Source organism: Myodes glareolus, chromosome 24 (genome assembly GCF_982192425.1).
Source record: "Myodes glareolus chromosome 24, mMyoGla1.1, whole genome shotgun sequence".
NCBI lineage: Eukaryota > Metazoa > Chordata > Mammalia > Rodentia > Cricetidae > Myodes > Myodes glareolus.
Window position 1 is genome coordinate 19,446,011 of NC_142049.1, and position 18,470 is coordinate 19,464,480.

Here is an 18,470-nt window from a genome sequence, read left to right on the forward strand (position 1 = left end):
CTTTTGTATACAAGTTATTACCATATGTTTTATCAGTTCTCTGAGTCTGGACTTTTAGTTATTTAGTTTTAGATTTTGCTTTAATTTTTAAATTGTGTGCATGTACACACACATGTGCACACACCACACATCCATGTGTCTGTGGAGGTCAGAAAAGGACATCAGGCTGTGAGCCACCTAACATGGGTACTGAGAATGAAACTCGGGTCCTGTGCAAAAGCAATGAACACTCTTAACCATGGATGCGTTTCTACAGCCTCTTTTCTTTCTATTTTGTAAACATAAATTCAGCCTTCATTTACACTGCATCCCTGCCTTGTTTCTATTTGTTTTCTATTTGCAAATAATGACAGAAGCTGCTATAATCCATATTCTTGGAGGTTAGCATACTTCAGGTTTCTCCTCTTTTCATTTTTTTAAATATTTTTATTTTTATTGAACTCTACATTTTTCTCTGCTCCCCTCCCTGTCTCTCACCTCCCTTTTAACCCTCTCCCAAGGTCCCACGCTCCCAATTTGCTTAGGAGATCTTGTATTTTTCTAATTCCCATGTAGATTAGATCTATGTGTGTCTCTCTTAGGGTGCTCATTGTTGTCTAGGTTCTCTGGGATTGTGATTTGTGGACTAGTTTTCTATGCTTTATGTTTAAAACTCACTTATGAGTAAGTATATGTGATGATTGTCTTTCTGTGTCTGGGAAACCTCACTCAAAGTGGTGGTTTCTATCTCCATCCACTTGCCTGCACAATGGAATACTACACAGCAGAAAAAAAAATAACGATGTCTTGAATTTTCTTTCTTTCATTTTTACAATCAGGTGGGTGGGTACCTGTCCCAAGAAGCCATTTAGAGTCTCAGGCCCCTGTCATACAATAGGTTTCTTTTAATATATGGCTCAAAGTTCCCACGAGAAGACATGCTTTAACTGATAGTTACAGTTTCCATCCACAATTCTTTGGTAAAAAAGTAGTTCATATTGTCTTTCTCATATGAAGATGTTCACACAAGGTAAGGTATCTGCAATTACAAAAAGAAGGAAAGGATGGTTGATATTTCATCAGCCTATGCTGCATGTTCTAGTTTAGAGCCTGTTTGGCCAAGTCTATCACTTTTTCTGGCTGTATTAAGGTTCTATACATTGATAGAAACTATAGAATGAATGGATAGATACATATGCACACAGACAACAGATATATGATAGACTGACATGTTCATGAAATATATTACATATAAAGATGATAGGTAATAGATAGATAGATAGATGATAGATAGACAAATAGACAGACAGACACATAGATACATAGGTAGATGATAGATAATTTATTGAAAGAAATATTCATGCGAATATATGGGGATAAAACAGTTGGGATGTAAGAGATGGATCAGTGGGAAACTCTTGCTACATGAGGACCTGAATTTGGAGTCCTAGACCCTTTTAAGTCCAGACATAGTAGTACACCATCTGTAATATCAGGCTCCTATGGCAATACAAATGACACAGACAGAAAAGTCCCCAGAAGTCCATAGGCATCTAGCTGATATATGAGATAAATAAGAGGATCCATATCAAAATGTGAGGAAGGAAAAGACTTACATCAAATATTGTGCTCTGGTCTCAACATGCAAGCTATATTACATGTGTGTATTAGTGAGGGATCCCTAAATGAACAGAACTAATAGAGTCAATAAATACATTCTATACAGGGTTTATTAGATGAACTTACAGAATGTGGCCTGACTGGTCTGTAGACATTAATGGCTGTATGCCTACAGAAAACATAATAATCCAGTAGTTGCTCAGCCTACAAGTCTGTGTGTCTCAGAAGTCCCGATATGTATTGGAGTCTAAGAGGATTCCTTGGTTTTCAGTCTCCATTGTCATTCCTAACAAGTAAGGGAAAGGACATCTCAGCAAAAGCATTTATTATCTTTCCAGCAAGAGTGAAGGGACGCAGGCAAAAAAAGAGTAAAACTTCCTTCTTCCATGCACTTTTATGGGGGCTGCCTTCAGAAGGGGTGACCAAAGTTTAGGGCAGATCTTTACTCCAAATGATCCAATCAAAACTTATATCGCAGGTGTGCTTAGGTGTTTGTGTTTTAATTGAGTCCAGATGCAGCCAAGTTGACAACCAAAATGAACTCTAATAGTCTGAATAACTGCTCATGTTTGTGTGAACACACATGAATATGAGACACAGAGAGAGACATAGACAGAGACAGAAACAGAGAGATTACCACAGTAGGTCATCTGAATGAAATCTAGAGAGCCATAGAAGGCAATAACTTAACCCCCAGATCAAGAGCTAAGACTTTAAATCCTTGGAATGAGAATTGTAGGTAGCATACGAGGAGGAGGGGAAGGAGGTCCAATACATGCTTGTCACAGAACCCAAAGATAAGAGAAACTGAGTTCTAATGTCTAAGAGCAGGAAAGGGGTTCCAAGTCTGGAGAAATCAGCCAACTTTTCTCAACCTTGTTGAGCTACAGGACCCTTGTTGGACTGGATGTGCCTTTACAAAATGAAGAGACGTCTTCCCAGTGAGGTCCACAAAGATGGCTCCTCCAGAAACACCATCACAGGCAAATTCAGAAATAATACCTTACCCATTTATTCCTTTATCGGGTAGACCTTTCTTTAACAGATAACAACTTTCATAAAAAGAAGATAATCCAAATTTCTTTCTTGTGACTTCCCTTTTTCCTCGTAAAATGGTTACATAGATTCATCAGTCAGTGTGGTAGTCAGTAACAGGATTGGCATCTACATAAGGATGTACAATTAGAAGCATCCACCACCATCTCAGTTTTAAAATGATGAACCCAAGAGGCTAAATTGGCTGGGATTATGCCGATGCAATTTATACAGTATTCCTATGTGTTCACACAATCCATCCTCAGTACATTGAACTAACCTGTTTCTTCAAACAACGAGCCACTGTGACACTTTGTATCATTTTTTCTTAATTCTTTTCCTCTCTATAATCCCCTTTCAATGCCTTATGTCTAAACAACAACAAAAACCACCTAGCACCTAACCTCACTGTGTCCCTATTCATGTTTCTTATGAGCAAGACTTGTGCTAACAATAGATTGGTATCAAGAGTGGGTTATTTTGTAAAGGTGTTAGAAATAACAATGCGGAACCCCTGATACCAATTCAAACGGTCTCACCAAAGTCCAGAATCCCCACACATTTTCCATTAGAAGTGGTTTTCTTGAGAAATAATTTAGTTAAGCAATTTGATTTTCTACCTTATTGGCTTCATTTTGCCATTATATCTAATGCGTATCATTTTAAGAGTCTGATGTCCCATTATTTTCATTACAAGTGTGCAGTAATTCAGTCACATTATTATTAGATGTGGTCCTAGCTAGCTTGGACATCTGGTAGCCATATGAAGCATTACTTTCCTGGAGAAATGTGCTATCTGTTGCAAAACCTTCTCAGGCAATAACTTCTCATTTTCTTCAGAAAGAAAATAGCAGGTTTCTAGTTCTTTCTGTATTTTTTGTGTACCTTCATTTGTGAACATGTTTTCAGTTCAAGAGAATTTAAACTAATTTTCTTTTATCCCTAAGGTATAATATACATATATAATGGCTATTTCTTTTTATTGTCTCTTTCTTAACCCATGAAAACAGTTCTCTCATTCCATTTTTGATGGCATGAAGTGCTTATTTGCAATGTTTGTTCTTTATGACCTTGGAAAGATGAGCTAGACTTTCTGAAGAGTTTATTCACCTCTGCTTTTGCCATCAGCGTTGTTCCAAAGCTTTGAATTGTAGAACAGTTTTTAAATAACAAATTAGATCCCGTACTTCAGATGTCCTATTGTTGAGTATTGAGTAGACACTCCACAGATGTGATCTTCCAGAAAAGACTTTTATAATATAACAACTTATACCAAAAATACTGCTATAAACCCCACACAATCGCTAAGTTTCAGCTTCTGGAAACCTTGGATTATGACTCCTCTGAATCCTTTACTTCAGGGTCTCTAAGAAGGTATAATTAACATATCTGCCAGGATAATCAGCCTCATCTGAAGGCTGATAGGGAAAGAATCAATATCTAACAGAATCAATGCACCTGTATAACCCATTTCGTCGAGGGTTTTTGAACTTCGATATCCACCCGAATCAATGCACCTGTGGAGTCCATTTCTTCAAGGGCTTTTGGACTGGTAGTGTTAGTACAATACTTGATCGTAGCCAAAATACTGAGATTCAATGCTGCACCAAGTTCCTACACGGCTGTTGTAAAGAGGCTGTATTAAGTTCACTTTTCCTTAGCCCTTCAAGTATGACAACATGCATTATGAAAGCCAGAAAGGGCTTTCAGTCAGTAGAAAACTCCCAGAAATATAGAGATTAGATACTCTCAAAACCAGTCATTTGCATGTTGTTACTTAGAAAGAAAAGTCACTCGACTAAATAGAACCCAATTTGAAGGACATCACATAAAGCATGAGTATAAAACGTGGAGGTCACTAACTCCTATCTTAGGAGCTACTTTCATTATTCTCAACTGTATGAAATTATAGAACTGTCAGTCTCTCTCAGTATCTCTCTCTGACTCCCTGATTCCCCTCTCTATCCATGTATTAATATATACATATAAATATATATATTATTTTCATATTTAATTTTGTGTTTCATAAGATGTATAAAAATTAAAGTTATGCAAGAACAAAACAAGAAAAAATTGATATATGTATATATATACAAGATATGCCTATAAATACACAGTCGTATGTGTTTAGTATATAAAGAAACATGATATGTATGTTTTCTCTAAAGAACACAGTCAGAGGTTTATATTGGTTTTTCTATCAAGTCTCTTAAATAAAAGCAGCAGAGGTATTGAGACTGTGGGCTTTGCAAACACACTTAATGGCTCTCCCTGTGTAGTATAATAATCAGATACTGAGAACCCAGGAGAAGTAAAGTAACCACGCTAGTCAGTCAATCACAAAATCATAGACTAAATCATCAACTAATCAATCAGTATCTATTCTGTGCTTTCTGTTTTCAAAGTCCTTGATGATTACCAAAGTCCCAAGACTGAGGGGGGTGGGGGTAGAAGGCCACAAAATTGAAAAACTGAAGCTGAGAATTAATTTAGTTTCCAATTATTTTGATATATAAACAAATGCTGAAGCAGATTCCGCAGGGACAGGAGGAATTGAAGGAGAGGTTGCTTCGGGGAAAAGCATGAGGAAAACATGCTACAAAATTGATACGATGCAGGGAGAGAGGGCACTGCGAGGAGACCACAGGGACCTGGTGACTCTAATTAGGGAAGCTGGACATGCATTTAGTTATCTCTGAGACCTAACGCATGGAAATAAGACACAGGCATCCGTAGTTAGACTACAGAGTGACCTGGGACCAGGAAATATGATTAGATCACATATAAATCATTTTAAGTTCAGTAGGTTAATGCTAGAGGGACTAGGTTTATTCAGCAATGTATAATTGAACAAACACAAATAAAAACAACAAGAAAACATAATTGGCTGTGGAATTCTTTTTTTTTCTTTTCATTTCTTTCTTTTATTTTGCCTCCCAATGGAAGGATTGGACAGACTCTTAATTTTAAGATTCAAAGAAAACAAGTTCAATGATGAATATTTTCTGTATATGTTTCTCTTAAATGATATTTAAAGCAAAATGTGCATTGTTCTATTAAAAGGAAATAAAAAGTTCAGTCTTCAGCATTTGCATATTTTGTTGGTATTATTTGTGGGTCATAATTTATTATGGTTTAAGTGAAAATTTTAAAGTATGAATAATAGCATTCGTAGTAAATGTAAATAATACTTATTGGATACAGTTATACATTAGAACTGAAAGTTTACATACTGACTCCATGTACTAACATTTTTGTTCATTTGTACTAGTTACATTTTTATTACTCTATTCCTTGCCTGATAAATGACTTAAGGAAGAAGGCCTGTACGTTGGTTCCCAGTTTAGAATGACTCATCTATCATAACAGGGAGGATATGCAAAACAAATCTCACGGACAAAAGTAGAGTCAAACAAGATACAATCAAGAACAAGACACTTTCCCAAGCCCATAGCCAGTGACCTAATTCCTCCAGCTAAACTTCCAAGATAGTACCGTAGAATGCAGGCTAAGCATTCAAACATGAGCCTCTGATGAGTGTTTTATATTCAAACCATGACATTATTCCAAAACTGATTAAGCTGACATCAAATATTTAATAGCAAAGTAAACCAAACCCAGCAATTCTACTTCTACTTAGATGCCTAATTGAAATACATACATATGCTCACACAAAAGCATTCAATAGTGTGTTCAAAGCAATTCGATTTATAGCAGTCCAAAACCGCACATTATCTAAATGTCTAGCAATGATAGAAAGCAGAGAGGAATTGCGCAATAGTCACATGGTGAAATTTTATCATCAGTACAATGAATGAGGACAGTTTTACTAGCGAATCACCGAAGTTAGGACTGACTGAAAGCTGGGCCAAAGGATCTAAGCTTTAGTGTCCTGTTTGTGCAAAATACAAAACTAGGAAAAACTGAGGTCATGTTAGAGGTCAGGATAGTATGATAGTATACATCCTTTTTTATAATGTATTTTATTTTTCATTAAAACATAATTGCATCATTTCCCTTTTCATTTTCCCCTTTAAACCCTTCTGTATACCTCCTCCTCCTCCTTCTTATTTGTGGTCTTTAAAAATTATTGTTATATGCATTTATGTTAATAACTGCATGAATACAGCCTACTGAATCTGCTTAATGGTAGTTGTATGTATATGCCTTTTAAGACTGACCACTTGGTATTGGTTAACAAATAAGGAGCTCACCCTTGGAAAATATTGACTTTGCCCCTCCCAGAAGTCATTAGTTATTTATATCACTTCACTGAGGAGTGGGAACTGGTGAAATCTTCCCCATTCACATAAGCATGTCCACTAGTATTGCCATTGTTCAAGTCTTCTTTAGAGAGCAATACTGATGAGATTGCATGTTTGTAGCTTCCCTGTCATACCTAGAAGACAAGATCTCTCAGCAAACTTCCTAGAATCAGACTCTAACAAGAATAATATTTCTTATATGATATTAGTAATGCATATTATAAATAGTAATATTTTTGCTTTCTCTTCTAAGTTATTTTTTGAGCCTCAGATATAAGGATTGTGTTTTAGGTATATCAGTTATGACTGGGCACCTCATGGTTGGTTGTTCTCTACATTTTGACTAGTTGGGGCTTTGCACACACATGAAATCTCAACAGTATTGCTCCCTAAATAAGACTTGAACAATGACAGTACTAGTGGATATGCTTATGTGAATAGGGAAAATCTCACCAGGTCACACTCCTAGGTGAAGAGATAAAGGCAGCTAATGACTTCTGGTAGAGGGAAAGTCAATCTTCCCCAAGGGTGAGCTCCTTAATTAGATTCTGTGGACCATCTCCTGGTGTCCTTGTGGCTCTTACAAGTCCTGTGGCTCCTGCAATCCTTCCTCAATCTCTTCTGCAGTAGTCATTTTGATTTGTAACTATTTTCTTTGGTGTTATAGGTCTGTATAGTTTGTATGTCTGATTTTGATTTGCCTCTGGTAAGTGGTATCTATCAAGACTTTTGTCCATTACTTTTAGATTTTCTAATTTTGTGGAGTACAGATTTTCTAAACATTACCTAATTATTTTTTGGATTTCCTTAGTGTCTGTTGTTATATCCCCCTTTTTGTCTCTAATTTTGCTAATTTGAATATTCTCTTTCTTCCTTTTAGTTAGTTTGTATAGGGGTTTGTTGACCGTGTTGATTTTCTCAAAGAACCAATTCTTTGTTTCATTGGTTCTTTTTTGTATTTTATTTTATGTTTCTATTTGACTGATTTCTGCCCTCAGTTTGATTATTCCATGGTGTATACTTCTACTGGGTGTGTTTACTTCTTCTCGTTCTAGAGGATCACTATAATGCTGTAAGTAAGAGATCTCTCCAAATTCTTTATGGAGGCTTTTAGTGCTTTGAACTTTGCTTTTAGCACAACTTGGATTTTGTTTCATAAGTTTGGGTGTTGTGCATTTGCTTTCATTTAATCTAGGAAGTCTTTAATGTGCTTTTTAAGTTCCCACTTTAACCCAGTAGTCATCTAGGAGAGAGCTATTCAGTTTCCTTGAGTTTTTAGGGTTTTTGTTATTTTGAGAATGTTCCATGAGGTGCTAAGAAGAAGCACCTTTTGTGTTTGGGCAAAATGTTCTTTAGATACCTGCTAGGTCAATTTGATTCATAATGTCTGTGAACTTGACTATTTTTCTATTTAGTTTATATCTGGGTGACTTGTCTATTGGTTATAGTGAGACATTGAAATCTCTCAATATTAGTGTGTGAGGGTTGATGTGTGATTTAAGGTTTAGTAATGTTTCTTTTGCAAATGTAGATACCCTTGCATTTGAGCATAGATATCAAGAATTAAGATATCATCTTGGTGGATTTTTTTCTTTGATGAGCATAAAGTGTCCTTCTCAAAAATTGACCACAAACAAGTCTCAACAGATAAAAGAAAATTGAAATAACCCCTGTATCTGATCAGACCACCACAGATTAAAATTGGATTCCAACAATAAAAACAGCACAGTGTCCTCGATTTTCTGGGGTTTTGTGTCAATAATTTTTTAAAATTAATGTTTTGTTTGACTGATGTATCTATTTCTTCTTCCATCGCTTGTATTTTGTTGGTGATGCCTGTGTCTACAGTTCCAATGCTCTTGCCTAGATTTTACATTTCCAGAATTTCCTTAGATTGTATTTTCGTTATTGTTTCAATTCCACTTTCATATCTTGAACAGTTTTATTCATTTCCTTAAACTATTTGATTGTTTGTTAGGTAGGTTTTTGTTTGTTTGTGTGTTTGGCTTTCTTGAACATTCTGAAATGCGTTTATTGATTTCCTTCATTTTTTTTTGTTTGTTCCTTTTCTTTAGAAATTTATTCATTTCCTCTTTAAGGACCTCTATTATCTTTGTAAAGTTGGTGTTAAGGTAATTTTCTTGTTGTAATATTCAAGGCTTGCTGTGGTGGCTGGGCTCTGTTGGTAACAAGACTTCATTTTTATGCTTGGATTCAGTCACCTGGATTTGGAGTAGCTATAAGTTGAGGTGCCGATTTCTCGGTTTGTTTTGTTGAATGAGTGTTTTCTTCCTTGGTTTCTTTTTCCTCTCTGGTCTTCTGGTTGAAGTGGCCTGTGCTTAAGTAGAGGGTCTCTGCCTGAGTCCGGTGCTGAACTTCTGATGTCCTGGATGACCTCTGGTCCAACAGGAGTTTGCCTCTCTTGTTGGGGGCTGGAGTTCGGGTGATGTGTGTGACCTCTAATCCTCTAGTTTCAGGATGCTGGTCTGCCTTCTGGGGAGAGGAGGGAGGAAAGTTCTGCCTGTTTTTCAGGGAACTGCTCTGGTTTCTGGGATTCAGGATGCTGTTGTGGTATCTGGTGTAAACAGTGATTGTGCTTTCATTTTCTGGTTGCCCAGACCCCAAATAATAACACAGAAACTGTATTAATTACAACAGTTTGGCCAATGGCGCAACCATATTTCTAGCTAGCTTTACGTCTTAAATAAACCCATTTCTATTACTCTATGGATTGTAACATGGCCGTGAAGTTACTTCATTTTCTACATGTCTTGTTTCCTCCGTGGCTGGCTGGTGTCCCACCTGACTTAGCCTTCTTTCTCTCTGTATCTCTGACTGTATTTCCCAACTGGCTTTTATGCTAAGCCATTGACTGAAAAAAACCTTTATTTATTAGTCAATAAAAGCAACATATATACAGGAGAACATCCTACATCACTCTAAGGATCAGAAAGCTGGCCTGGCCTCTAGGGTTCAGTATGCTGGCCTGGCCTCTGGGGATCAGGATGCTGGTCAGGCCTCTGGGGTTCAAGATGCTGGCCTGGCCTCTGGGGATTAGGATGATGGTCTGGCCTCTGGCAGGACAAGATGCTTCTGCCAGAGGTGTTGGCTAAAATATGGTGACAAGAAGAAAAGTCGAGGCTTTTTAAGGGTAAACACCACATCCTGGTAACTCATTTTGCAGCTGCATGTTTGCATAAGCAATCAGTCTTCCAGAAGCTACGATAAGTGGTTAGCTGGAGGGGAAGGTTTGCACAAGCAGGCAGTTTAAAACAAATAAGTTAGCTGGGGCATCTTGGCTTTGGGTCCTAGAATAGAACTGGGTAATTTTCCATAGGATTCTCCGTCAAGGAGATCAAATTCTAGTTAAATCTGAAATGGCCTCAGCAAGAGTACAAGATGGAGGAGCCTCTGCACTGTCTTGCTCTGCCACAAAATCACAAAGCTCATCATTTCAGGAGAGGGAAACTGTATCTAAAAGGTGATTTTTTCCCCCCTACTAGCGCTAAAGATATTTTCAAAATGATAAGCGGTTGCCTCATAAAACCAGAACCTGAGGGTTGGGAGATATAAATCTGTTATCAAGACAGACCACTGCAGATCGCCTTAAATGACAAAGGATCTCTACACAGGTGAGCTGAGGTACTTTCATATAAAAAAAAAGACACATAAAATTCAGTTCTTGGAGGGAAAACTTTTAAATTAAATAAAAGAAACTTAATTGTGGTAAAGGATATGTAATATACTCAGAGACATAATTAGCATAATATAAACTGGTATCCCCAGGGTCAGAAAAATTTTCATGTATTTACTTGCATATTTTTCAACCATTTCACCAACTTTTTATGTTGATATTTTCTGAAAAACATATTCAAATCTGAAATATTTAGATCTAGTCATTGATATCACTGTATCTTTGGCACCTGGCCATTCATGGCAGCACATTCCAAATGAGAGAGCAACACTGACTAAAGAACAATGATGAGATCATTCTTCCGAGGCTAGCGATCTAGAAGAGACAGTAGCCCTGGCAGGTGACTGGCCGCTGGGAAATAAGTTTAACAATATAACCTTTTCCGTGAGCCTGGGTACAATAGGCCATGCTGTGGCTTACTGAAGGATGGGGAGTAGCATGTTAAAGAGTTCACGCTAAGTGGGATTTTGTTCTGTATAAATCAAATATTTGTTGAATATTTAATGTGGACTTGGTAGCGGAGATGCAGACAAAACCGAAGTTGGCAGTCTCAAATTTATTTCTAGTTGATAGGACTTTTTTCAGACAATACATTATTCTAAGCCACTTCAGTGACAGCAAAAATAAATAAATAAAGCTGAGGTAGAAATGCTGCATGACCTTGATGCTCTATGGAAAGAATTTCTCTCCGCTCTAGGATATAAAAAAGTCATGTGGAACGTGGTGAGCTGTAGTTAAGGGACAGATGCAGGCACTGATATGTATGTATTATTAGACTTATGTGCATATATGAAACACAAAATATGTGTTTAAGCAAGCATCTTGCCATTCAAACCTTTCGCCAGTCTCAATAAACATGAACTTTCTCCCGTCCTCTAAAATTTTCTTATTGCTGAGATTGAATCATCTTGAATTATTTTGCCTTGTCGTTACACATAGGGCTTTGTCATACTATATTAGTGTAATATAATAATCTGCAGACCAGACACATATATAAGAACACTACAATTCTCAAAGTAGAGCACGAACTTAGGTGTCTACCACTACTTTATATTGCATACACATTCATAGGTATGCTAGCATGGAACTCTATTGCCTGGCTCTAGCTGTCTCACTTTCTAACCTGACCCTTACAAATAATTAAAATTTGACTTACCAGTGAGGTCTTCCCAAATACAACAAATCAAAACTATATATGAAGATTCAGAGACATGGTTCTTTATAACTTTTCAAAAAGTCCCTCAGCCCTTTTATGCTTCAAACATTGCATCAGGCATTACTATACACGTAATAACTTAAGCACATAATATTCTATGAAAGTATATGTTATGAATATTTATCATTATAGCATGAAAATGTAACTACATTATACATACATTCAAATATCCTAGTTTTCTTAACATTTAAAAATAAAGTTTGATAAATAAATAAGTATACACTTAAAATGAATGTTTTAAAAAGTCACTTTTATCAAACAGATTTTCTTAGGTATCCTCGTCATGGAGTGCTCACTTAGCTCATCTTGTCCTGCTTTCCTACAAAGTACACGCTGTTATTTTCCATATGTTGCATATATGCATGTATATATGCTTAACGTATGCATGTGCATATTCAAGCATGTGCATAAATGTTTGAGCTCCAAGTTGTAGTTTTCTTAGAAAATATTTTAATAGCTTTCCAGGTAAACAGATTAAAAGAGAAAAAGAAAAAGTTAAAAGAATTTGGTAAAAGAGAGACTTTATGACACTTTTATTATCTTTATAATAAAATCCTTATTATATATTTGTTCTTAGCAAAATTTCCTTAGCTTTAAAAAATTATTTCCCCAAACCAATCAGGCTGTGCAGTCAAAGCTTAGAAGTGCTTCTTTACAAAGGATAACCAAGCTACAATCCACAATCCCAGAGATGAAATAGGGTGAGGGAGGTTAGGAGGATGGGAGGGAGAGGAAACTGGGACAGTATGTAAATTGAAAAGTAATTGTTCTAATAAAAATTTTAAAGAGGAAGTGCTGACTTAACATATACACACAAACACAACACACACACACAGAGAAAGAAAGAGAGAGAGAGAAACCAAGAAAGTAGCTATTTTTTACACATCTATTCAATAATTCACTGATTCTTACCTGATAAAGCAAGAAACAAGCAAACAAACACCTGTCATGAGTGGAACCTCCCAAGACTGTCAACATGAGGATAATGTTAATTAGCTGTGCAAAAGAAGCATGGGATGCCAGAGAAAAGTTTCTAAAAGTAATCATTAGGATATTCTTATGAAGATTCTGGTCATAAATACCAAATCTAAACTACATTCTTTCAACAAAGGTCCAGGCTCAGGTGGGTGCTAGACACCAAGGCCTGGGCTGGCAGGAAGACATTCACAGGTCACCTGATGTCATTCTGCTCATGCAAGGCTGGGTCCTCAAAGCCTTGGCCAACAGGAAGACATCCATGAGCCTTCCCGGAGCCTTGTGATGCCAGGTGGGTTGATGCTATTATGATGAGCAAGATATGGTGGGGAAATGGGTGAGAAAGAGAAGCCGACTGGTTCACGTGCTGTGCATAGAGTAGAAGAGGTGAAGGCAGTAAAGAGGAGGCCGTTGTGGGTGGCCTGCTTGCCACTTGTAGTCAGGGTGACACTGGGAGCCCTGCTATTACCAAGTGTCAAGTCTAGGTCTCTGGTCCTAATATAGCCAGGGTCTGTGTTGGCATACACAGCCCATGTTGTTGTGCCACCAAAGACCACAAGGATAATCAGTGTCTGGGCTTCTATGTGTGGTCATGTAGGTGTCTGAGGCCTGTGCTGCTACAGGGGCCATATGAACCTGAGTAGCCTATGCTTCCATCCAGGGCCATGGTGTTGTTCAGGCCAGAGCTACTGCCAAGGGCCAAGTCTGTGTCTTTGGCCCTTCAGCGGCCAGGGTTTGGGTTGACATCTATGGCTCTTGTTGCAAGTGAGTGCCAGGAGTCTGGTCACCCATCTGAGACCATGTTAGTGTCTGAGGGCCGTGATGCAACTAGGCCCATACAGATCTGAAATAAATAATTGCAAGTAAACCTATTGGACAGAAGGGTGTACTGTGTGACACACTGCAGATCCCAGAGCCACAAAGTTGAATGAAGAGGTGTTGGAGAGGAAGGAAAGACAGAGGAGTGAAGGGGTTTGTTTGTTTTGTTTTGCTTTGCTTTGGATTTAATCTTTAACATTTTCTTGGAGGGAGGATACTTCAAGGGTCAAGGACAGATATGGGGGGACTGGGAAATGAGTGGAATTGGGTGCATGATGTGAATTTCCCAAAGAATCAATAAAGAGATTAAGTTAATAAATTCAGTCCATTCTTATATACTCTCAGTACACAGTAACAAAATCTGCTTTTAATATCCTATTTACAAACGTGAAGACATTAGAAAATGAATAAATTGATAAACATTAACAATGAAGATAAGTGCAAAAAATGTTAAATCATATGACAAAGTAAGACAAAGTAAGAGACTGTTAATAGGGCAGCATCATACAGATACACATAGTGATTTTAATAGAGCAACATCATACAGATGTGTAGTGATTTTAAAAAACAAAATAAAAATCAAAACTAGAAGGAAAAATATAAATGAAATTATGTTAATTTGCCACAAAGGGACTGCAGTTTGCAGGATCATTCTACAGCCAATAAAACAGGAACATCGAGAGTTCTGAGCAAGGAGTTGAATACATATGGGCCAGTCACTTCGGAAACAACACCAGCACTGTTATGGACAGCTTTCAGGATGTCACTGCTGTTGCAGGATCTCAAATTAATGCTCTCTATCCATCAATTACACTCTCAGGAATATAAAGTCAGAAAATTCACACTTGTAGAACGAAATCTCCATAAGAATTTGGTAATGAAATTTACAAATAGTAGAACATGGTAATCAAGCCACATGTGTTTTGACAAGCGTCATTACAGCAATTTTTAGTAGAATACATGTTGTTTAGTACTAGCAATATAAGGAATTAATGCATCACTATTTGTGATATGTTTCTTGTAGAATTACGCATACATAGAGTAAAGGAAAAATATTCACTGATGTATCAGAAAATGGGCAGAACTTGTTATCATGGATGAATATGTATCCCATATTCACAGAATGTAGAGGAAACATAATCACGTCAATGAATGCATTAGAAGATTTTGAAAAATGTGGATACGTGTTACTACTAATAATTTTTGAATCTCTTTAGGAACTAGAAGTATAAAAGGCGTGATTAACTTTACAAATGGGCATTATGAAAAATGCAACAAAATGCTACGATTTGTATTTAACACTACATAGTGGAGATGAACACAATAAGTCAAACAACGAAACAGAAGCTGTACACATTAGAATGAAATTCAGGTGTATTACTTGAAGATGACAAAATAATTAACATATAGAATGATTAAAAAAACCTCTTACCAAAACTAATGTGAATTTATCTGGGAAGATAGGCTCTGAAATCAATACATAGGAAAAGCAATTGTTATTTCAGAGATTAGAGACTAATGATAAAACAGAAAATAAAAGTGCTACAAGATCATCAACAAATTATAGATGATTTATGGATGGCTTTCACAGGAGAGGTAGACTTAGACAGTAAAAATTATAATGCTACTAAATTGAAGCAAACACCAATAAATGGGGTTCCCACAATGGCTGTACGTTGAAAAGACCCAGTGAAATTAAGCTTGTCTTCTTCCCACAGTGATCCACAGAGTCCACACAATTCAAGAATTGTGACTTGTTACCTACTCCCTGGGTGTCACCTTCTCTTCTTCACTCCCGCCCTTTTTTCTTGAAGAAATGGACAATTTGATGCTACCGTGTGCATTGATAGATGAAGGCCTTACAATAGTCAAGGTAAGTGTGGAACTGGATAAAATTTGAAGACAGGGAATATCTGATTTCAAAACCTTTATCAAGTAATCAAAGAAGTATTGAAAAAATCTGAAAGCATTTACTATATGTGTACATTCGTGCCGTGATGGTTAATGGCTGGATTGATTGTCCACTTAATTGAATGCAGAGAAATATGTTTAGTCTTTTGTGTTTTTTTGTGTAGGTTTGTGTATGAAGGTGTGTGTTTGTGTGGTGTATGCACACCCATCTATGTGTCTGTGCCAATTCCTTCCTCTAGCACTGTCCTCTTTGCTTCATGCTTGTTTGCTTGTTTTTGAGACACTGTTTCTTGCAGAACCTCGACGACATTAGGGTAGGTTGGCAGCTAACAAGCTCTGGTAATTCTTCTGTCTTGGGACTCACTACTGTTAGTACTGGGGTTGTTGTGTTTTTTTTTATCACACCTAGCTTTGAAGCGGGTACAAGGACCTTAACTCAAGTTCTTAGGCATGTACATCAAGGACACTTCACTGCTCAATCACCTCTAGAGCCCTGAGTCTGTGATTTCCATGACTATTTTTCCAGTGGTAATCAAGGGAGTTCTGATCTACTGAATAATTTAATCCACTTATAGAATGAAACCATGAGCACACTCCTGGGGGGATGAAAATTATGGAATATTGAATCTGGTGGAAGGAAGTAGACTCCACCAGATAAGTAGTTGTCACTTACCTTGTCCCTGACCATTACTGCTCCATTCTTGTCACTGGCCACAAATGCTTCTACTACCATGATATTTAACCTTACCATAGGCCCCGAACACACAGCCAAAGTGTGGACTCAAATCCTCCAAGTGGTAAGTTAAAATAAATCTCTCTTCTTTAATGTGGACTGTCAGTTACTTTTAAATTATAGCTATGCAAAAGAAACATACATACTGACACAGACACAGCTCGCTCTCTCTCTCTCTCTCTCTCTCTCTCTCTCTCTCTCTCTCACACACACACACACACACACACATTTCTCCTCCTCCTCCAACTAGTTAGCCGTAGAAATGCCATTTTGTCCTAATCTGCCATTCTATCCTGAGGGGCTACCAATAACTTTCTGAGCCTATGCTGGATTCCCCCAAACCCCTCGCACAGGTGTAAACCACAAACATTCCACCCCCCTTCTGATTGGCTGACCTGAGCAGGGTCTGAACCACCAAGTCACAGAAATCCCTGATAGGTTGAAAGTGTGTCATCTTGGAAAGTCCCCAGCTGTTTCGTCCTGTATTGCATTACGATTGGATGGGACTCTGGAGCTGCCTCTTTCTGGGTTTCCCCATTAAAATTGGCTGCTGCCCCTGACTTGGGGACCCACTTTGGAGCCGAAACCTGCTGCCTCCCTGATACAGTTTTTTTTTCTGAATAAATTTTTGAACCTGTCTTTTGTGGTGAATTATTTCCAGATTCCCGACCCGAACAAGAGAATAAGTGGAGGACCTGAAATAGCTCAATTGGTAAGTCAGGGCTTGCATTGTTTCACAAAGCCCTGAATTCGGTCAGTCCCCATAAACTGGGTACCACAGTAATCACAGCCCTCGGGACGTAGAGGCAAGATAATAAGTTCCGTGTTATCATTTGCTGTATCACAAATTTGATTCCAGCCTGGACTACATGAGATACTGTCAAAAGAAAGAAGAAAGAAAAGGAAGGAAAGAAAGAGGGAAGGAGGGAGGGAGGAAGGGAAGGAAGGAAGGAAGGAGGGAGGGAAGGAAGGAAGGAGGGAAAGAAAGAAGGAAAAAATCAAACCATATATAGACCACTAATTTTCATAAAAAAATTCTCAAGAAAAAATAAATAACTGTATTATTTTTTTCGTAGCTAATTTATTTTTGTTTGGTTGATAGTTTTATATGTTTATATGATGGATTTTAGTCATCTTTCACACACACACACACACACACACACACACACACACACACACATACACACACCATCCCTTCCATCTTCCTCCAGCCTCCATGTCTTCTTTTGGGGTGTTGCCCATTGAGTTTTGTTAGAGTTTCCTGTCCCAGGTGGATGACAGATTGATGCAATCTATTTTTTGAACCTGGGAAGTACACAGAACAATTGTGACCTCGACTTTGCAGAAAGACAAAGAACCAGAGAAGATATATCTTGCCCAAGCACCACCAGATCTGTGGTTCCAACAGCACTCTTCCTTCTAGAGTCTAAAATCTAGACTTTGAGGAGAGTCAAAATAGAAAGACTTGCTTCTGTCAATCTACTAGAAAACGGAGTCATTTGCTTGGTGGGGAAGTCTTTGGAGCACGGAACCAACCTGTAGTTGGGCTCAGACATTCTTCAGTTTAATGGCTAGAGTGTGCTCACCACGGGATCTGCACTAGACTCTCTCCTACTGGTCCCATTCCCTAACCCCTTCTGTACCTGTGGGCCTGAAGGCGTAGTAACGACCCATTGGCCTTTGTCAAGAAGAAATTACACAAAGGCATAAAAAAAGCATTTTAGAAGATGCTTGAGTGTTACGAGGTGATGACTTTAAAAAAAATGTAACAAAGGCTCTTCTCTGCGGCAAGAGTCCCCTTTAGGGTTATACTGGGGAGGAAAAGGAAGCTAGTACGGAACTGAAACTCACCGGAAAGTTGTGTCCAAAGCCAGTCATTAGCGTGCTCTGTTGATGGGTCATGGATTTCCTACTCTGTATGGTCCTCAGGGTAGAAGGGGACAATCCTTCAGGGGTTTCCTTTAGGTCTAGGATCTTCCTGCTCTGGGATTCCTGTGGGCAGCACCTGCCTCAGGGGAGCTGCTATCTCCATGTGTCCCTCATTACCTCTTATGGATCCAACACTGCTGCGGTTGTGTCCCAGAGCGACCGTGAAGGGCGCCACGCGAGGAGGGCCACGCAGACACTAATTCTGCCGGCCAGTGGAGCTTCCACCCAGCCTTCAGGCCCGCAGGTAACCGTATTATTTTTAACAAATTATATCAGAACAATTCATACAGAGAT